This window comes from Scophthalmus maximus, chromosome 8, assembly GCF_022379125.1.
Source record: "Scophthalmus maximus strain ysfricsl-2021 chromosome 8, ASM2237912v1, whole genome shotgun sequence".
Lineage (NCBI taxonomy): Eukaryota > Metazoa > Chordata > Actinopteri > Pleuronectiformes > Scophthalmidae > Scophthalmus > Scophthalmus maximus.
Window position 1 is genome coordinate 2,416,292 of NC_061522.1, and position 22,577 is coordinate 2,438,868.

A 22,577-nucleotide genomic window follows, 5' to 3' on the forward strand; every position below is an offset into this window, starting at 1 on the left:
CTTGTATTCTGGTGACCAACTCGAGACTTGCAAAAAAAAAAAAAAGTGAAGAAACAAATTCACAGATTCCTTTACAAGAGTCTTGTCTCACCGAGGAGCGAGGTTAAAAGGCTTGTTCGGCCACTTTTGAAAAGCTCTTTGTTTATCTTGTCTCATTGCATTGATCCAAAAAAAGGCACGACTTTTCTTTCCAATCAAATCATAAAGTCAACATTCAACTCAATATTCAAAATGTGTCCCTCTACATCAGTTTTTGTTCCTCCATTGAGCAAAGAGCTTGTTTTTTTCCTTTTCTCATACTCGTCATGTGTCCAACCGCCGTTCGCTCAACACGGCGGGGGAACAGCTGTTGGTGAAAACAACATCAGCTGTGACCAAATTTGCCATTTGTTGTTGTTTTGCGAATGCATATGAACACCGAGCGTTGCTTCTGGTCAGAATTCACCGTCGTCTGGGTTATGTTTTGAGCTTCCACTCGTTCGGGCATCGCTACTTAAATATGCTCACGCTCATGTGAGCATTTCCACAGATTGAGTGAACCCGCCAAAACCGGTCGTTCCGGATGACGTCTGCTCAAGTGAGAAGCGGGTGTGTTTGTGCGTCGCCCAGTTTGTCATCGATTTTGGGCGTCGGAGGAAGATAAGGTCAGTGTTGCATCTGCTCGTGTTAATCAGTGTGCGGGTGTGACTCTGTCCCCCCATTGACAAACCAGCCGACCGGCGTGGGCCTGCCGGGCGCCAGGAGGAATTTCAATGGACGCCGCGCTGTGGGCGACTGTGGGGGTTTGCCGCCGAGTGTAAAAAAGAGCGATATCTTCTGGTTTACAGCGAGCAAAAGAGAAAATGTGGAGATAAAAAAAAGGGGAGGGAAGAAGAATATATGGTTGCCAAGGACAACGGACTAATAGGAAACACGTAGTCACCCGCTCAACCTATTAAAACATGCAAGCCTTTCCAGATATTACTTGACGTTTAATATCTGAGTTGTTAAGATTTAACCTGCCTTTGTGAATTTGTAATATTAATTTTGAAAAGTGCTCTAAAAATAAAAATAGCTATTATTATTATTGTCATTTAATGACTTAGAATCAATATTTTTTGCAGTAACTTATTTAATTAAAATGAAAAAAAAACATTTTGCCCCCTAAGTAACATGCAGATATTGACCTCATCATTCAAAATTAGTATTATTGTTCAATGGGTAGTTTTGAAGAGAAAAAAAATGGCCAGAAAAATTATTATTCTGTCTTATTCTTTAGCCAGATCATATAATTTACCCAACAGCCTGGCGAAGCAAATATTTGATGGCTCAGTAAAATGAATAAATATCGGACTGTCCAGTGCCAAAGTTTGGATCTCTGCTCATTCCGACTATGGCAGGTTAAAGTTAGCCCTGGAAATATCGGTCTTGACATTTTTACTATTTCATGTAGTTAATTATTAGTATTTATTGTAGTTTTTATCATAAAGTTTATGCTGATGGAAATTACATTTGCAAACATGCAGATCACAGGGATGTATAACAACATGACGACAAATCTGTCAAAGACATGAAATCAATATTAAATATTAAAAAAACGATCAAGCTAAATATGAAGACAAAGATAATTACCCTATTTTCAATCTTCAAAGATCTCAGTTTCACACGCACTGTACCTCCGGACCCTGTGAATCCCCGGGGTGACTTTATTTCACACATGAACGCACTTGAAAAAACGACTTCTCCATTTCATCTCAATTCAAGTCACATTTGGAGTAAATTGGGCCAAAGGGATTTTGGGGCTTCACACTTTTTTCAAGTGTCACCGCATGAAAAAAAACAAACCCATAAAGCTTCTTTTCACATTGTGCCAGTTAATTATCGGTTTCATAGAAGTTTAGACGGCGACACCCTGTGCCACATAACAACCAATTAGGAGGCTGTGAAAGCCAGTGCTCCGCTTTGACGCCATTGGCTGACGGTTACAGGAAGCCGCGCTGTGTCCGGCCGAGGACCGTGTTTTGGAAACGGCTGTTTTTGTGAAACTGAAATTTGAATTGTTATCAACTTAAAAATACACTCTCTCCATCAAACAATCCTTCTTTCGCTCCTATTGAGTGCAGCTAATCGCGGCTTCAGCTCTTCCAGATGCACAGATCTTTTTTTTTTTTTTTAATGCGGATTTAATTCCTCATCTCTTCCTCGTAAATTATTCAGTGGCCCTCAGTGTGGATCCATCTTGGTTTCAGTCGGTCTGAGGGGCTGCCCTCGCTTCTAAGTTCTCCTGCTCTACTTCATCCCCAGACTCCATTTGCTGTACCTTCTTCGCCAGTGTCCCCCCCCCCCCCTCTGGTCCCTTCCCTTCTGAATCTTCCCTCCTCTCTCCGTCGCCTGGACGGGTCGTGGCGTCCAGCGGGCCGTCGGGCACCGCGGTGGATCAAAACACAATTTAATCCACCATTTATTTTGGCCTAAATCAACACCATCTCTCTCTCTCTCTTTCTCTTCCCCGCTCTGTTCTAGTTCGGAGAAACCAGGCCGATATTTTTCACCATCATGCACCTTTTGTCACGTCTCTCGCTTACGAAACTCTGCCTCTAATTTGCCCTCTTTGTCACGCTGCCGCTGCAGTCTGGGCCTTGATGAACCTTTGTTTTGTGGCTTAAAGCAAATTCATCCTCTATTTTAACACACATTTTTTTTCCCCCAATCATTGGCTATTTCTTTTTCTCTCCGCCCCTCTGCTACTCCGTCCACCCACCCTGGCGCTCTAATTACCCTGTTCCTGCCACATCCACACACGCCGAAGACTGGAGTTATAGTCGGCAACCTCCCGTTTTTGACATTTAACTTTATTATTCTCTCCATCTGCCAGGCTGATCGACCCTCTTTACCCCCTTTCCTCTCCACACACACAGACAACGCTCCCTGCGACCCCCTCATGTCTAACCTTTCCCTTAAAGCCAGAGGATTTTCACGCTGATGGAGGAAATATATATATATATATATATATATATATATATATATATAAAAATGAAGAAGATATTTCTTAAATTCTGCTGTGGCCCCACTCCCCTTTCAATACCAGACGAGCTGCCGCTGTCTGTCCCCTGTGCGCTGACATTTCACTGGGCCCTTCTTTCGCCCGGCAGCTGCATATTTTTGTGCGGCGCGTGTAATGTTTGCCGGGTGCTGATCCAGTACCTCTTGTTTCATCCTTCCCTGTGTGGATCTTTTTGACATGCGAGACACGTACTTGAGGTGAAGTAAAGAACATCCTCAGGTGGACGACACAGAACGTGAGATGTTCGATGTTGAGCAGACGGGGTTAGGGGGGTTGGACGGGGCCAACCAAACGATTCCCGTTTCCTTTTCTGATATTCAGTGTGGGTTTCCTTTAGAAAAATCACCCCCATCGCTTCCTTACCTTAACAAGGCATGGGTCCGAAATTTTGCATTTGCCAATAAATCGTAAAAGGGTCGTAACAGTTTTTGCGATTTATCCTCATATTTTACCAATATTTCTTGGGTATGAGCTTCTTTCTGACTCTTCTAATCTCTGTATATTGCTGGAAATAAGTGTCTCGTCTCTGTAGGTTCCAGTCATTTGGCAGTCTCTAATTCCCTCTTAGAATTGGGAAGCTGTGAACTTATCTCAAAGGTAAACTCCTCTTCTCTGTCTGTTTTATCAGTCAAACACAGACACGGTACAGTGCCTGCATACATAATCGGGCACAATCTTGTTCAAATCTGGTATTGAATTTGCTAACAAATATTACGAGGTATCTGACCAAACACAATTTTTCAATCAGGCAAAGGGCACTTGGTATGCGCGCCTAATCAAGGTCGTCTGGTTAATTTAAGTTTTGCATTGATTCAATCTTTATCTCCGTCTCCCACTCTGCTCGCGCGTTTCTCTGACTCGAATGCAATTTAAAGTTTTATTAACACCTCCGTCTGTCTATCTTCTCCCCTCTCTCCTCTCCTCGCAGCTCCACTTCTGAGGTTTTTCTTGCGCTGGCAGATCAACCGCTTTGCCGCCTCGCCCCCGTGGACGCAGGGAAATCAGACCCAGCTGGACCGCACCCCTGCCGCCGCCGCCGCCGCCGCCGCCCCGCTGTCGCCACCAAGACTGCGATTCTGCAACACTCACCTCGGGAAAATACAGCGAACGTGTGATCATTTGAAGCGACACCTCGTCGAGAACCCGTCACCAGCCACATACGAGGAGGCTCGGCGAGGCTCCACCCAGCCACCGGTGTCCTCGACCGGGGCAGGACGTCTCCCTCTCTTTGGAGTTCACCTGTAATCTGCTAAAGTAGAGGTGAGTCAATTTACACTGTTCACTCCAACATGAAACCCTCTTACATTCTGGTTGCGGATCAGCTGCCATTTTGACTCCTATTCAATTCTAGTGAGGCATGGTGCTTCTAATAAGTCCAGTGCTCTGGGCTGGGTTTGACAGGGCAGCCAGCCTTAGCTGACGGCTCACCCACCGAAGCTCTTTTTAGCGAGAGCACTTGACAATGCCCGGTGGCATTTTAGTCGGTAAAAGCAGCGGCATGTGAAGGATAAAAAAATAAAATTGTACAGCCAATTCGGGCGGGCCTGTTGCCATAGCAGCAGGTGCTGATCCCTATGCAGGAGCGGAATGTGATTTTTGGGGGAACTGAACCGTGCGGAGGGCGAAAACGGTTTCTTGGACCTGGATCTGTGATCTGATCGGGGGCTTTGGCTACGTCAAGGTCGTGCTGGAAGTTTCGTGCTGCCCATTTTGCATAATAATGACATCTGCTGACAGAGGTATCATGTGAGGTTTTTTTTTAGCAGTGGCCCACATATTGTGGTTATTTTGGTCAGGTCGGAGCTTCCTCTGCATCCTCTATGATTCTTGTCCCACTTTTGGTTTTTCGTGCCGAAAGTGCTACAGCCGGAAATGTTCTCGTTTTTTTTGAAGACCTTACTGGGTTAAAATCTGTCAGCGCAAATGTTCGGCTCTGTCCTAGTTCTGCAGGGGGAAAAACTGGGCTGTATTTTGTTGTTCTTATTAGGTTTTTTTTGCAAGTTCATAAATAAATCTGTCTTTAAACTGCACCGTCCTTATTTATCTTTAGGGAAATTACAAAATAGCTCTAAACTCGATTACAAGCTGAAAAAGTTGAGTTCTGTCAATATTCATAGCAATCTGAGCAGCCGAGTTGGTCAATAAGTATATTTTACACAAATTTTTTCGGACATACAGACTTTTATTTAGTCCAGTATCACAGTCTCTGACGGGCACACAATTATTATTGTGCACGTCCACCATTAAGTTTTGTAGATACTGTGATTACTCACGAACCATTAAGTCGGTACGCTATGTAAAATGTGCATCCGCAGTTTGAATTCCTCACATGAAGTTGAAAGTATGAAACCTGATAATATCACCAGTTACGCTCAATGAATCCTCTCTTAGTCCGTCTCCATTATTCACATTTTTATGACTTTTCTTTAAGTTTTAAAGTTACTCTATATGATTTTACCAGCATCCTGTCTGAATTTAAAAATGTGTGACCATGTGGACCTTATATTCAGATAAACAGAAAAGCTGCATGTGGCTTAACTGCCTTTGTCGCTTTATGTCCCAGAAGGCCTATCTGCTAAAAAAAAAACCTTCCAGTCTGCTTTGACTTCACTTATTCGCTGTCATTTCATGAATACCTGCCTAATTTATTAGCTTAAAAACTCATTAAGATCAAAACACCGAGTATAAAGACTCCTGCAGACCGAACACTGCTCTGGCTGTACATCTTTTAATGAAGTGCTGTAGAATTTTTCTTTTTTTCTCCCTCTTTTACCCAATTCCAGGAAGCTGACGCTCCCTGTTGTATGAAGGTTTTTTGATCTTATTTCTGGGATGATACGAAGACCCAACATGCCTTTTCCTGCTGTGTTGTACAACAACCTGGCAACACATTTCTCTGAGCATAGTCCCATCAGGGTTTGCTGTTAATGGATCGAGACGGTAGACGGCTGAGCAGCTCTGAACTACATTTCAAGTGTCCTGAAAGCGCTAAAACGTACTTCACTTCCTGTTGAGGACAGTCAAAGTGTAATAACACCTGATCAAACATACCCCTAAGCTTGTCTGCAGCTCACCGTGGAAGCAGCTTAATTTGGAATAATGAATGTTCCTCCACACCAATTATGCCAGCTGCTCATATGAGCTCTCTTTGTTAATCTCGTGATACCGATCTCCTTGCTTCATCTCTTTTCTCACAAAGTACAATTAGCTGTGTCCCAATTCAGCGGGTGCGTCCTTTGGAGGTTGCATTTGAAGACCGGTTGTGGCAGTGTTACGCAGTTGACGGAGGCTAGCGAGTGCAGCCCGCTCAGCGTAGCGATGCAAAGGTTGAGCAGAAAGCTGGTGAGCAAATAGAAAACCCTCCCTAGACCCGAGTGTCTCATTTTTCAGACAAAATGGCAGCACCATCTTGCGCCGGAGACATTAGCTGTAGCCAGATTCTGCGTAGTAGTTATTGGAGAGTTGAAAATTTTGGATCTTTGACTTTGTTCATTGGAGTTTAACCTCAGCCAATGATTTTCCAGTGTGAGCAGGTCTGAATTACAGAAATGCAACTGTGACTAAAACCTATCAGGAGGGGATCTTGCAAGAAAGGGTGTTGGGCAGACGACAGGAGTTTAATTTCCCATTATGACAGGTTTTTTAGCATCTCCTGGTGTTCACAGTAACTGCAGGTCAGACGAGTCGGTCCCCTGGAGGTTTTTTAGATGCAAAGCCTGGCCCTTGTTTCCCATTATTGCTTTCTCTGTGGCAGAATAGAAATCATAGAAAACATATTTCAAGAAAGCGGCTGTAATGAAGCCGGCAGTGGCGCTTTAACCAGCTTGCTTGGAAGCATATACAGTATATCATTTATATGATTTGGAACTCGTGCATAATTTAGTTCATGCAGCCCACACAGCATTTCCATTACATCTATATCTTTACTGTAAATTCTGTATAAAAACAAAATCTACACACAGCTGAGTCACATTTGTAAATCAATGTCTTTTGAGTTGCTTTGATTTATGACACCCTGTTGAACTGGTGAAACATGTTAAGGATGTCATTGATGTCTGTGATTTGATAATAGTTGGATTAGTAGAGTTAAATTTGAGTTCTTTAGCTTATCGATACCAAGTGGCAACCCACTGTGACGTCACCCGTTGATTTGCTAACTGTCGTTTTGAAGCTCCGAGCTTCGTGGGACTTGGATTGAAGAAGACTTGAGATTGGGACCATAAACACCTCAGGAAAATGTTTCCTCTCGTTATAAATCAAGTGAGAAGCAGAGTCATTTTCTCAAAGACTTCTATAGAAACTGACCCAGTGAGTCGCCCTCTGCTGGTCATTCCAGAGAATACAGGCTCCGGGCACTTTCCGCATTGGCTTCATTTTCCAGACCTGGTGACTACGTCCATCCTGTTCAGGGGCTCCTCATTCCTCAGAGTCCCTCTGATGTAGAACATGATTTATTTGAGCTCTTTAATGCATCATATTAATAATAAAACAACATGTGTTCGTATAATGATGGCCATTTTGCTGATGAAGTCCAAGATTTACTGTCTCATTAACTTGGATGAGACATCTGCCATAGACCATAAATTAAATTTAATTCCGGTGCGGAATTTTATACAAGAAAAACAAGTCGAAATTTATACATTTTCCTCAGATAGAATTGCTCACCTCATACATGCATGAAGCGCTGCCCCGTCTTTTCAGTATGCTACACGTCTGTGATATCCCGACGTGACTTGATTAAATGGTTAAGCCTCCCAGAGCCAGAGGTTAGTTTACTCAGTGTTCACCTTGAGCAGCACTTAGCACATCACCATTTGTCTATGTGAACATGTTAGTGCATGTGTGCGAACGACGGACACTGAAATTACCAGTTTGCCAGCTAATTTCTCCCTTATTCCTTTTCTCCATATTTCCATTTTCAGAAATACATACTTAATTCCAAGTTATGAATCGTTTTAATCCCACTGTTTGTCTCAACTTGAATGCGCCTCGGCAAGGGTTGAGTGATGTAACACAACTGAGGGATTGTTGCTTCCCTCTGAGTAATATATCTTTAAACTGAATGGAAGTCCCACAGACCTTTGGGTAATGCATCTTCAGTTCTCTGATAGATTAACGAATCAGCTAATTTGACTGAGGAATCAATCATAGCCGTGAAGGATTGCATCCACTTAATTTGAATACACTTGAGATCAGGATACGACCAGAGGACACAGGATAAAGGCTAGAAGTAATCATGGTTCTTGCTCTCCCTGCCTTCCAATCCTTCTTTTTTTGTATGTGTATTGGTTAGAGGCGACGTATTGATTCAGACGTTGGTGATTCATCATTTTAGGCCAATCTACAGTTGCAACAGCAAAGTCACGCTGAATAAAAGCAGCTGCTAAATGTATAAACTAAATTTAATTTTTTACCGTGTGCTTTAAAAGCCAGTGTTTAGAGATTTGTGGTCCAGGCTCTGACCAGCGTGGCTGAACAATGAGCCCCCAGGAGTCTGCGCTAATCTGTTTCATCACCTCTTCATCCCTCCATCCCTCGAGCCATCCAATCCCCCCCCCCCCCCTTCCTCTCCGTTCTGGCAGTCTTGAGTGCCAGGTTCTACAATGGCTTTTCGTACACAGGGAGAGGCTGAGGAAGACTGCCAAACACTCTCCACGCATCCTTCCCTCCTTCCCACACACACCCTCACAATTGTCATAGGCCAAATTTCGTCAGGAGGCTCTGCTCACTTGGCCAGCTCACTCTTGCTGCCCCTTTCACCTGGGATGTTCCCTTCTCTTCCGGCACCTCGTGGCGAGGCCCAGGTGAAACTGAGGGGCTTTCCTAGTTCAGCCACCCTGCAATCGACCCACACATCCTGGGTACCCCGCTGACGTGTGGAGAGCCTGCCGGGAGAGAGGTAAGGCTCTGAGGTGGGAGGGAGAGCCGTGCGCATTAGCCATGCTAATCTCATTAGTGTGGCCATGATTGAATCCTGTAGGAATCTGCCACCACTGCCCGGAGAGACGGAGGAGCTCATATATTATTAAAGAGTTTGCTTTGTCACATGGGATGTAGAGGTTTGAAAATATAGGAAGAAGCAGATACAGAGAGAGGGAGACAGAGAGACTGAAGCCGTTTTTATGCGGCCTGTTGAAGGTGGGAACATTGCGACCTTCAGTGGAGGTCAGACAGGCAAATCAATGTCTGTGCAAAGGGAGAGGATGGCACTGCGGGACAGGAGTGAGAACAAGTTCTGGTGGTTCTGTTGGCCTCATCGGCGCGTGAGGTCCAGCGAGCTGTGGGGCAGTTTGCAGCCGAATGTGAAGCAGCTTGGATGAGGAACAGCACCTTTGAGTCTGAGACCATGGTTCGGTGGATTGTCCTCAAGGGTTGGGGGTGATTTGCTGCCCCATGTGAAGTGATGTATCTCGGGGTCTTGTTCATGAGTGAGGGGAAAATTGAGCGGAAGTTCAAGGGGCAGATTTGGGCGATGTCAGCAGTAATGAGTGTGTTGTACTGGTCCGTTGTGGTGAAGAGGGAGAAGAGCCGTAAGGCAGATTTTTTGATTTACAGGTCAATCTTTGTTCCGACCCTCACCTAACGTTATGCCCTCTCGGTAGTGACCGAAAGAACAAGGTCGCGAATACCAGTGGCTGAAATGAGTTTCCTCCGTAGGGTGGCTAGGCTCAGCCTTAGAGATAAGATGGGAGCTTGGAGTAGAGAGTTGCTACTCCTTTGCTACTCCTTTGCATTGTAAGGGGTCAGTTGGGGTGGTTCAAGCATCTTGTCAGGATGCCACCTGGGTGCCTTCCTTTGGGGGTTTATTGTGTAGCCCAACTGGGAGGAGACCTGGAGGTTGACCCACAACTCACTGCAGGGACTTCACAGCCCATCTGGCCTGGGAACGACTCGGGATCCCCCAGGAGGAGCTTGAAAGCGTGGCCGGGGAGAGGGATGTCTGGAACCCTCTGCTTAGCCAGCTGCCTCTGCGACCCTATCCCAGTTAAGCGGAAAAAATGGATAGATGGAAGGTGAGAACAAGAGCGAGTTGATGAAAAGAGAAACCACTTCCCGGATTGCTCAGTTACAGCAGCAAGAGTTACTCACAGCACAATGTTAGAACTTCCAACAAGTGCCACAAACTGCCCGCTCAGGCTAAATTAAACAACGTGAAATTGCAAAAATAAAACAAATGCCCTTATCAGGAAAGACAGGAAGCATAACTTAAGATAGCCATGGGCAATTCAATTAGAGCAGGACAAAAATAAGTGGAAATGGCAGAAGACAATTTATACCTAACTACACGGAGCTAATGAAAATGTAATGGTCATGCAGCAACACCGGCACAGGCTATTGAAGCCTTACCCGTGCGACATGAATGAAACAGAATATGAAAGAAAAGAGTTTCAATTGGCATCAAAACGAGAAGGAGAGTTGGGAGCAAAGAGGAAGACAAAGAGCCATGTGGTCTGTGAGATCAAGGTGATTCGAAATGAAGGTGAGAGGGAGTAAATGACTGGAATTGTTCAAGTGAGAGGTTAACTCGTCTCACTTTTGTCTCACTTTTTTTTAATGTTTTATCTTTCTCCCGGCCTCCACTGTCACTTAATGGCAGCTCTGCCCTTTCGCAGCCTCCCATGTGGATCCACATAACAAGATATTTTTGAAGCCTCAGTGGTCGTCCTTGTAAACTTGTGACTGCCCAAACAAAAGCTTAGCCTCCCCCCGTTCCCCCTTCTCCTTTCTCATCCTTTCTTCCCAACCAACATAAGGGGTTGTCATCTTCAAAACGACTACTGCTCTTCTGTCGTTCCTCGGTGTTGCTGGTCAACCTTTTGCATTTCTATCTTTTCTTCAAACCCCTTCCTTCGTATTTTTTTCTCCATCCCTTCTCTAATTTGCTTCTCCTTGTCCCTTTCTCGCCTCTGCCTCTCCCTGAGGAGTTTCTCCTTGCTTTTTTTTTGCTGCTGCTCCAGTGGCTTCTAACCCTTAAGTTTTTGAATCATTGTCTATAGCAGACTGTTGTTTTACTGTCTATGGTTCATTGGTGTCAGCCTTACTTACCGTTTCTTGTTTTTTTTTTGTCCCTGGGACCAAGTGGGTTTTTAAAGTTTCACTTTAATAAGCGTTTGCTCTGTTTGTTGTGATATCTCATTAAAGACCAAAAGGCTAAATCTCTTGAGAAGGACATCTAATGGCTGACTGGCTGCATAAATCCTGCAGCGCTCTATTCCACCGTCCTTTCTGTTTCCTGCACATTATTCAAACAAGCAAAGCTTTCGGACAGTTTTGTTCAAATTAATCACATACGACACTGTAACAGAAGTCCATGAAACCGATATCCTCCTCTCTCCTCTCACATTTAGCAATTGCCTGTTGCAGCAGCCTTTCATTTTTTTCTGTCGTTAAACTATCCAAAGTGGATTTGGACATTACCCTAAATGCACTCGCACCACTTGATTTAGACCGTGTGGTTAGACCGTTCAAATAGAGCCCTCCGTCTTGTTGAAATTCTTATTAACCGGGTTTATTTGATTTGAAACCACTATAGATGTTTATTTGCTTCATTCACCATTATTTTCAGATCTGTCTCTGCTTCTTGTAATTCTTCCTCCCCTCCAGTCCTCTTTGCTTCTGCTTGGATTTGTCCATTTCTCTTGCCGTTCCTCTCGCTCCTCTACTTCATCTTTTTTTTCCCCCCTTTTGTTTTTGCCTGCGCTGCACCATTGGCATGTCTAGCTGTCGGTTTACTTGCTTATCCGCGTCGTCTTGTCAGAATCGCCGTCCAAATCGCTCTAATGCTGACGACATGTGAAACAAGCAAGGAACTTGCCCCGGCGGACCGGTGCCGCTCTGTTCAACAGGTCTCTCTCGCGCCTGTCCGATTTCCTCCTCTCATCGCACTGCTCATGAGAGCATGAAAGAGGAAGAGGCTTTTTATTTTTGACTTTATTGTTATTATTATTATTCATTCATCGTCTACCGCTCCATCCACCCAAGGGTCGCTGGGGGGCGCTGGAGCCAATCGCAGCTAACATTGGGCAAGAGTTATTATTATTATAATTATTTGTTATTTTGTTTGTGGGTTCTTTTTTTAAAGGTCCTTATGCTTATTGTATTTTACCCCTTTCATTTCCATGGCCTTCGATCTCCCGACTCACCCCCTGAGCAACTCACCACTTTACATTGTCTGTTTTCATTTACTTCACTTTGTCACACGGATGACCTTTTGCTGTGTCTCTCTTTCGTCGTTCTCTTCTTTCGTTTCGTGTAGGCCTCAGTGCTTGTCCCGGAGTAACGGACTCACCATCATTGGGCCGTGGTGAGGTGTAAAACTCGGCCTACCAAAAATCTTTAGCTTTGAAAAAGATTTTTAAATAAGAAATGTCTGTTCACTTTCTTCTACTTTGCCTTCAGATTCATGATGTCAGATGGCATTTTGGAGATCACCTGGAGAAAAAGACTGCTGTCACTTTCCTCCCGTCTGTGTCCTCACCTCCCTCGTCTGTGTCAGTTTTCATAAAGGCTGCCAAAGTAAAACACATTAAAATAGATGAAACATTTCCTTGAACCTGCGACTTTATTCTTAAATCCTTCTAAAAGCGCTGTAGACTATGCATACACTGTCTGCTTTGTAATCCTGGACCTTAAAGGAGACATATTATGTTGTTTCAGTTTTTCTCTTGTCTCTAGTGTGTTATGTAGGCTTTTTGTGTATGTAAAAGTTCAGCAAAGTTCAAAAAGAGGAAAGTTTGCGGTAAATGGAGCTCCTCTCCCTGAAAGCAAACAATGAATTTATTGTTTTTAAATTAACATTTTGCCTTAATGTATTTGATCCATCTTAACTCTTTGCTTTAGGCTACGTCCACATTACTACCTCTTTCATTTCAGAGTTCCCCTTAACTGCTGGCCTCGTTTTAGTTTGAAAAACCTCCGGGGGCTTTGTTTCAGCCTGGTCGGGCAAGTCAGGACTCGCAAACAAAATGCAATATAAATTCTTTCGTGTTTTCCTTCTACTTTAGGATTAAATATGAATTGGGCAACCTTGCGCCATAGACCGTTGAGTCAGGATATTTCGCTTCTAATAAAAGACTGCGTCAGAGCATTTTCGTCATCTCGGCCTGGCAACGGCTTCGTTATCGGTCCCCAAAAAAATAGATCCCTGTCATTACTTTTCACCATTGCTGTTCCTTGTTTGGGGTATTTTTCTGCAAATGAACAACCAACTGCAGAGGCGACAATATGCTTCCTGTTAACACCGGCGCGTGCATGGACAGTGTACGTCACGGTCATGTGAAGTGCATTTTCAGGTGTGCTAGAGACGGAGATCACTTTGGATACATAACTAAAACACTTGTCTTGACATAGGGCATTTTTTTATTTTGACACTAAAAATATTAGTAGGAATGTAGCCTTAGTTCATCTAATCTCTCATCCAGGTCTTAAGAGTTTTTCTTGTCCGGTTCTTGGCTGTTTTGTGGGGTTAACGTACGCAGCGTGAATATTGTTATTTGAGACTTGCACCAATGAAGTGTGACAGTGATTTTCACAAGAACCACGCCAGTGGGAGCTTACGTCGATATGAGGGAAACAAAATGAGGGGAGGAAATGTCAAAGCGATCAATCACCAAATCCACAAACGTATAGCAAATGTCAGTTGTGCCATTCTCTGTAGATTGGCTGATGGAACAACACTGATGGAACCCACTGTACAGCCCTTTGACAAAAAGGAAGTCTTGTAGGCAACAACATCGTACTTGGAAATATGTTTTTTTTCTCATCCAAATTACAGTTTTGCTTTCTGATCTCACTCTGGCTTTACTTCACTCTCTCTGCTGCTGCTCTCCTGTCAACCTCAGCCTCTCACAATCTCTCTCCACCTCTTTCTCCTCATCCCGTCTTTCCCCAGTTCCCATGCTGCTTATTAATTTATGCTGCCATCATTTTCTCACTCCCTCCCTCCCCTCCTCTGCTGCCTCATTCCGTGTCTCTCTTCTCTCTTCCCATCGGCGCCGCCGCTTCCCCCTTCTATCTGACTGGTCGGCGATACATTCACCCAGCGAGGCATTAATTCACATCAACATTATGATTCACCCCAAGTGCTCTCTTTCTGCCTTTTCTTTTTTAATCTCCTCTCTCTTCCTATCACATGTCAGAGAATAGTTATGATTCATACCGGAGCTACTAATCATTCCGCCACTTCCCTCCCCTTCGTTTTCTTTGGCCCTTTCTCGTGTGTTTTCCGTCCCATCTCATTGTAAATATTAGGGCATTAATGTGGAGTATGAACTCCAGTGTGCGGCGCTGCAACAACTGTAATGAGGTGTAATGAAGGGTAAACACTGTTTAGCCACATCTCAGGTGCCAGGGGGTGTTTATGCACTTTACATGGTTGAGTACGTCTTCCATTTTTTCTGTTATTCCTCTAATTGTTTGGTTTTTTTTGGAATTGGACCGATATGGATTACTGGGGTCCCATGCTGATAACTATATTAGGGAGGAAAACAAAAAGTATGATTCCGATATATCTGCAGACGTTGTTATCAAACCCTTAAGAAATGTATAAAGAACTATGAATAAGAAGAAAAGAAATACAATCAAGAATATAGAACTTGAAATTGGAAAATGTAAATTTCAATGTGAACTTCGTTTATTCTGTAAAATAAAAGGCGCACAATGGCAAACATTATCGTTGACGTTACGACATGTCTGTGAAAGGCTCTTTGGGGGGTCTAATCTATTGTCGCAGCCTTCTCCGTAAGTCTTTGAAGCACTTTCACTATTATTAAAACTTTTATAAAACTTTTCAGTAGCCATTACGGATGGAAAAGTCGGGGTATCATCTCAAAGTGCAGGTTGTCTTTGTGCTACTGTAGCTAACAGCAGACAAACGTCACATCCGAGTTTGCGACGACGCACATTTTTAATCGGAGCCTCTTGTGGTGTTTGTGATAACAATGACGACGGCACATCATTATTATTCGGGTGACTCGGGGCGTCCAAGAAACAAAAGTGATGACTGACCATAATGCAAAGTGCTGCGGAGGAACACCGCCACGCTCTGCTCGGGGATTTCAAAGTAATCATAGGACAATGTTGCAGAAGTCAGCCAGTTTTTATTCATGGGCCATTACTTCCTACTGTCAAGAAAGAGGTGGACAATCATACATTTGGGGATGGCAGTGTGTTATTTCATAACTTCCCTCACCTCAGATTTTACCCATTGTATTCTCATATTGAAAATGGCAAACCTGGTCTATTATATCCGTCTGTTCTATATTTTCTGACGTTCCCCCCCGTGCCATTTATCTTTTATCTTGCGGGCTCTTGGAGCATTTCACTCTTCTCTTTCTTTCCTGGAGTCGCTCAGGGTCACTGCCATCCATCAAACAAGCAGCAGACTTTTCTTGTCGTGGCTGCCCCAGAGAGAAAGTGAGGGAGAGGGGGAGAGAGCCAGAGCTTGTACATGGGCAGAGAAGACACCCAGCCAGACTGACGTTGGCACGATGCGGTGGAGGCTGGGGGGATGATGGAGATGCCTGTGATGTGTGTTTGCGTGGTGTGTATGAGAACTCGTGTGGGCGCTCTTGCCGTCCTTTAGGGCGAGAATCCCGCATCTGTAAAATGATAAGTCGCACATATCACCTTCGCGGAATCATTAAGGAAAAAGAGCTGGAGGCTTTTGGCGCGTCTGAGATGGAGACGGAGCGGCAGGCCGCGGTTAATGAAGACGGCATTCGCATGTGTTCAGTCAACGACGCGTACGTGTGTGCACATAGTTGTACGTTTAAACCAACGAGCCGAAGGGCCGACCCCCTTTAGGAGAGACGACATTTAACCAATACGTCCCGCGGCGCGCGGGGAACACACTTTAATCCTAACGGGACGAAAAGCCCAATTAGCCCACAAAGTTTAACATCTGGCGAGCAAATATTTCAACAACTCAACTTGCCGAGCGAGGTTGAAAACAGGTGGCGAGGGGAGGAAGACAAAGCTGTGAACGTAAATAAAATATTTGCGGATGTGTCACGCGTCTGATAAACTGTTGTGCTGTAGCGTTGCGTTGTGTTCACTGAGCGTGGGACTACTACTGCCAGGGGCTCGACGCGCTGTCACAGTCGGGCTGCTGTTTGACTTATCTGGCTTGGCTTAACCCGGCGGTGATGATCCGAGGTGACTGATGCCGCACAGATGATTTTTGAATGAATCTGGCGAGGGCAAGTTTATTCAAATGTGATATTATTATTTACAAGATGGCAGTGGTTTTAATGATGATGGTCACATGCAACAAATGAAAAGAAAAGTGGAGTCAATACTTCTAATGTGATGAGCATGCTTTGAATACTTTAATAAGTAATAATACAAGGTTAAACCAAAGAATACCTTGCTTGTTAGCAAAAAAAATCAAAAATAGACTTGAAGGCAGTTCATTCCAGGGTAAACTCAAGTAACATTGATTCTGGGCAACTAGGACAACAACATAAAATAAGCTAATTCTAATAAAATGAATACAAAAAAAAAGTTAACACAACAAAAGTCGCTTGACGGCCACCGGGGGGCTGCAGTAGTGGAATGTGAGCGCAGCTGCCTGAACAGAACAAATGACGGAAGACTGAAGGACTTCCTGAGAGTTCCAGGAAGTTAATATGAAACGGTAATGTTTTATTAAATATTGATAGCCGTAGTCCAGCAGTCATTTTGGTATTTGTTATGGAGAGAGTGACTGTGCAGCCTGTAAAGACTCTGAACTACTTTAACCTCTGACGTTGTGTAAGAAATCATGATATAAATAAGATCTGGTATTAGAGAAATCTGCATTCTATTCATTAAATTAGTTGTATGCTGCTGTAACAAGGAACATAGAGATCCACGCTTGTCAACATAGGACAGTCCTTACACATAGACATTGCGATGTTTAGATGTTTATTTAATTAGCAATAAAAATGTTTAAATTAACGTTTATTTTACAGAATTAGAACTCTTCTCAACGACACAACGCAAGCAAAGTGAGGCAATGGGACCACAATGTCAGCAACAACCTTGACTCTTACGTCAGCGGATGAGTCAGTCAGTTTCTGATTCATGTTTACAGTCTGATGTAAGTTGCACCAGTTGGAAAGTACCTCCTGACCTTTGTTTTCAGAAATCTAATTTCGTCAGAACAAGTATACGCTGTATGTGATTGACACAAACACTACACAGAGCCTCTTATGTTTTATATGCACACACACAGATACACACCATATGGTTGGAGCCCCCCTTTGCTATTGAAACAGCCTCATTTCTTTGTGGCATGGATTTCTGCAAGATACTTTTGAATTCCAGTCCATGTTGGACATGACTGCAGGTGAACAGGTTTTCCCACTTAAGTGCTTGTTGAGTTTATGGCTATTCTATTAAACCATGAGCTGCTTTCTGGCTCCTCTTCCCTGCTGCAGTACACACTAATGCTTGGACCAGAGTACACAGTTTTCAGCCCTGTAAAAGGTCCTAGGAACATGAAATGAGCTCTGGACACAACCATGTCTCCAACAATGACATACATGAGATAATCAGCGTTGACCATAACATTTCAGTTCATCTCAGTGAACATGCACGATAACCATTTGGCTATCCCCCTTGGATCAGGAGCATTACATCTGATTCATCACACCTGCGGGTGCAATGTTCCCTCTTGTACATATGTGCATGTACAGTATGCTGCCTTGTTTTACCAACTGGCAACGACAATAATTGATCCCAGATTCAGAGCAGAGAAATGAAGAAGGGATCCAAGTTTCACTTTCATTCATAAAACTTAATTTACATACAGTATGTAAATAAATCTGTTGGTGCTGCGAGGTGCAACAAGTGAGGTCAGTCTCCGTTGATGATGTATTAGTGTCCAACAAGTAGTTTTCCGTGTCTCTCTGGCAAGTCAAGTTCATGAATTTATGAATGAATTATTTTCTTATCTGACAGAGGGCGCTGTTCACACCTGACATTAATATGGATGATCTGATTACAAGTAGACAGCACTAAGTACATCTCTTCACGCCTGGTGTTGAAATACACCTCACCATTTGTGTTCAGGTCTCACTTCACTTTATATACAAATTAACATTTAAACCACTTCCACTTGGAAAACGTTGTTGCTTTTTAGGCAGAAATGTGCTTCCTGTGGCCTGTCTGAAATGAAAAGAAGAAGAAATCAAAACAGTGCAGACTGGATCCTCCATCGACCCCCGATGGGAAGTGACATGGGGTCAAGGCCTAGATGTGAAGGAGAATCCGTGAGGAGTTAGGAAAAGACAGCAGCGGTGCGAAGAAAATCCGACTGCACTTCGGATCTACTTCTTGGTGTGTTCTGTGCTTTTTGAAATTTCGAGACCTCGTGGACAAAGCCAGCTCACCCCGATTTGAGAGCATGAATGAGTAACAGTGTGTGACATGTCACAAGCTGCTAAAAGGACACGGCCATACGTGACGAAGACCGTCTACGATTGTGGTTTCGGCGATCGAATCTCAATACGTCTCGGGTGCATTCAAACCTGTACTTGGGGCGATCCACTTCCAACCGGATGCAAAAAAAAGGTGGCTTCTTCTCTGGCCTTCCGCTCCTTTTTAGATAAACGTCAGAAAGCACTTTTTACTCAAGGTGTCCAGTTTTTGTTTTTTCAGGATGAATGGGCTGGTCACCTTCTCTATGGGAAGATGTGAGACCTTCTTGAATTTTCCTTCACACATTCATGTTGTAAATTGGGTTGTTGCACCACCAGGGGGAAACATTTTTGATATAGAGGACAGAAACATTTATTATTCCTGTTCTTACAATATTCTATCTGTTTTTACATCCGCTGCAGGATCTCAGTGAAGGTTCAGCACAAACTGACTGAACTCCAAAACTTGAATCACATTTGTTATAGTCATTATATTTCTATACTGTATCTGTACATTCCAGGATCCATCAACATCTGTGACAGATCCAACAACCACATAAAGCAAAAATAGATACTGTAATGTTTGATCAAATACATGAGTCATACATGTACTTGATAAGTAGCCTGTGAAGATGCAGGCGGGCCCTCACTCATTAGCAACATGATTTACTGGCTATGTCCCTTGATAAGGCAAACAGCTCCTTCTTGATTAGTGCAAATCAAAGACGAGCTCATACAAAAAGATCTGCGTGAGTCACGCACAGATTTGCATGACTCATCATCACCATCAAGTGCATGAATAAATATGTATCATGGACTCCTGCGGCTAAGTATCAAGAAAATGGTCAAGTCACAACATCTGAACATTTAATATCATCAGTCATCAGTTACTGGACCTGGGGACGCAGTTGTCACATAAACGTAATTACCTGTCATCAAATTAGCTGGAAACGAATTCCGCCTCAAGCCGTTACAGACTACAGCACATCCACCGAGCTTCTGAAAGAGTAAAACACGAGACAGACATACAGTAAATCCATCTGTAATGCTGTTTCAAACGCGATGATCAAATCTAAATATCAAATCGTCGCAATGTCATATTTAGGAATATTTTAATAGCTCGGTTGGGTCGTGCTGAGATTGTCAACCTCCTGCGTGGGTAGATTCGTCTGTTTGCGGTCCTGGTGGATTCAGTTGATCGTTGGCTGCTCACCCCTCGCAGTGAGGGACTAGCAAGCCTTTTGGTAGAAGCAGAGCGCACTGGATGGGGCTGGGGTGTAAAGGTTTGACCATATGCTGGATTTAGGAAGGGCCTGAGCCATTCGCAGCACGGTAGGCGAGTACCAGTGCCTTGAATGTAATTGTAGGAACCACCGGAAGCCATTTCAGGGTGCGGAGGAACGGTGTAGTGTGGGAGAATTTTGGGCGGTTGAAGACCAACTGGGCCACTGCAATCTGGATGAGCTGCAGAGGTCGGATGGCACATGTCGGCGTTGCAGTAGTCTAGGCGTGAGATGACAAGAGCCTGTACCAATTCCTGCATCGCTCCTGATGGTCGTGGAAGATGAATCTGCAGGAGAGGATGTTGGCAGCGAATTACAGCTGGTCGTCCAGTGTCACACCCAGGTTCCTTGCAGTTTGAGCTGGATTCACCACAGACTTCTCAATGGTGATGGAGACGTTGTTGGCGGGAGACGCCTTCATTCCATGGAAGGAAAAGCATCTCGGTCTTGTCCAGATTGAGCTTTAGGTGATGCGTTGACATCCGCTGAGAAAAGTCAGCCAGACATTTAGAGATGGGTTTTAGATTTGAGTCTTTGAGTCTCTCTTTGCCCAACTGTGCACAACTTATTTATACGTGCAGAATCTCGGATGTTTTAAAGGCTCAGCAGACGCCACAGGATGTGGTTTGAAAAGTCTTGGAGCCTGATGCAATTTTTTAAAGAAGCAGGAATTGTGTGGCATTAAGAGGAGGAAATTCGCAAAGAAACACGTCCCTTAGAGAACAGAAACACATCTACATCAGAAAGAGGAAGAGACAAGAGCCATTTTTAATGATCCATCAACAACTCTTTAAGGTCCTTCTCCACGTTTCTCCTTCTTCATTCCCTCTTCTTCCTTCTTTCTGTCAGATTTCATCAGCTGGCCCTCCTTGAGCCTGCTCTCTTGCTTCCAGATTACGCTACTCCCCGAAGGCAGGCGCTCCTCTATCTTCTTCCTCTGTTTATTCCCCCACTCTCGCCTGTCTCCTGCCCTCGTGGGGGACCGAAGTCTTCCCTCCGTCCTGTCATCTCAGGCCCCCCCATCTCGTCTCTTTTCTTTTTCCCTCCTCCCTGCTTGCCTCCAAAGACCAGGCCCATGCCTCAGCCCTCTACTGTACCTCCTCCCAAAAAGAGAAGAGAGTTCAAACGAAAACTTTTCACTGAAGAAACTGGGTCAGCTAATATAGGGATACGACAAGATAGGCACAAGACATGGGATATTAAACCCAGTGCAGGTGAAAACTATATTGAGTCAGAGTTTATTTTATTAGTATTTCTGTCACCGTCAGGGTGGGAGGATGGGCACTGGATTGACTAAAATAACTGAATTCAACCCTTGATTCTTAAAATTTATTCTGAATCAAACTCCTCTTGTCTTTTTGAGAAAAAAGAGGCTCCCGGTCTTTTCTTGTTCCAGACTGAGAGACAGTCAATGTTTATTTATAGATGACGACCATTGTTCCTTAATCTTCACCACATGGTTATTATTTTAAGGATGAGGACAACATTTTATTTGGATATTGCGTAACAGCGACTTTGAACGGTATCCATTATTGTATATATATTTATTTGTTTCCAGTTTTCCACATTATTTTAATTCTTACTGAGAAGAAGAACAAGAATTTCCCCTGCAGTGGATCATTAAAGGTAAATCTTATCTTATCTAATCTTATCTTATCCATAAAGGCCCCATGAAAAACAGTCTCGACTGATTGTTGACTCAGGGGTGCTCACCAATTTTGGATCCAATGACGATGCTTTATCCAATGTTTTATAACTTGTAACCTCCCGCGACTATAGGATTCTGCCAACCAGGGCACAGAGGGACCAACCCTGTCCGACACACCGGGGAAGTCCGCAGGCGAAGGTGCACTGAAACAAACGGAGAAAATCTATTCCTGCTCCTCTGCCCCGACCCCACCGCCTCTTGTGCTCTTTGCCTGACAAACACTCTCCCACAAATTGTTCATCTCTTCTTTTATCCGGTTCCATCTCCTCCTCCTTCCATACCTAATTACCTTCATTCCCATTCCCCTTTGCTTGTTTCCTCTCCTCTCTCCTTCCATTCCCTTCCCTCCTCCTCCTCCTCACGCCTTCTCTAGCAATTCCATCTTGAATGGGAGGGGGAGGGGGGGGGGAAACACAGCCCAAGGAATGGGAAAAGTGTAGCGAGAAGGACAAAGATAAATGGACAGAAGGAGAGCGAGAGGGAGAGAGACATTACAATAGAAAAAGAAAAGAGAGCCGAGTCTCCAATTGGTGTCTCATTTAGCCGCCTGGTGTTTTCTTGCTGGCTCAGCCCTCAGGTCCTGTTAACGACCAGTATTAATGAGGCTCCCTATCTTCATTACACGCACACACACGCACACACTCTCACACACACACACGCACACACTCACACACACACACATACACAAGCGCACCCTGACGATGGACATGGATGGACAGAAGAAAATAGTCCCTCTCTTTCTCACACACACACACACACACCAATCTTTTAATTGAAAGTTTTGATCATTAAAAATAATTCGAAAATTAGATTTGAATGAGCACAATTGCATTTGCCTTATTTATCCTAATTTGAGTTACTTATATGGCGCAAAATCAGACGCTCATTTCTCTCCTTTTGGAGTTTCAGTTTCTATATCTCGAAGGATTTTTTTCTGAACAAACGATTTCAAGAAGTTCGAGACATTGTCTGTCCGTAGCTCAATGTGCAGAGAGTTCCATAACGTGGGAGTAACTTTAATATCAGACCCAGTCGACCTTCATTACGACCTGGGAGTAACCAGCAGGTATAAACTGGCCTTGAGATTTACTATCCTGGTGCTGATAGGATTTGTTGGATAGAGTGGATTCCATTTGCACTGC

At 44.0% G+C, this 22,577-nt stretch overlaps 1 non-coding gene across 2 annotated transcripts in view; it reads left to right on the forward strand.

The window, feature by feature from the left end:
- The first annotated feature begins 417 nt into the window (after positions 1-417).
- LOC118312954 overlaps positions 418-22,577 on the forward strand; it is an 88,567-nt gene continuing 66,407 nt past the window's right edge. For both annotated transcript variants that reach the window (XR_007031395.1, XR_007031396.1), the window contains exons 1-2: positions 418-644; positions 3,972-4,303. This is a non-coding gene — a transcript (uncharacterized LOC118312954). The remainder of the gene's footprint in view (positions 645-3,971; positions 4,304-22,577) is intronic.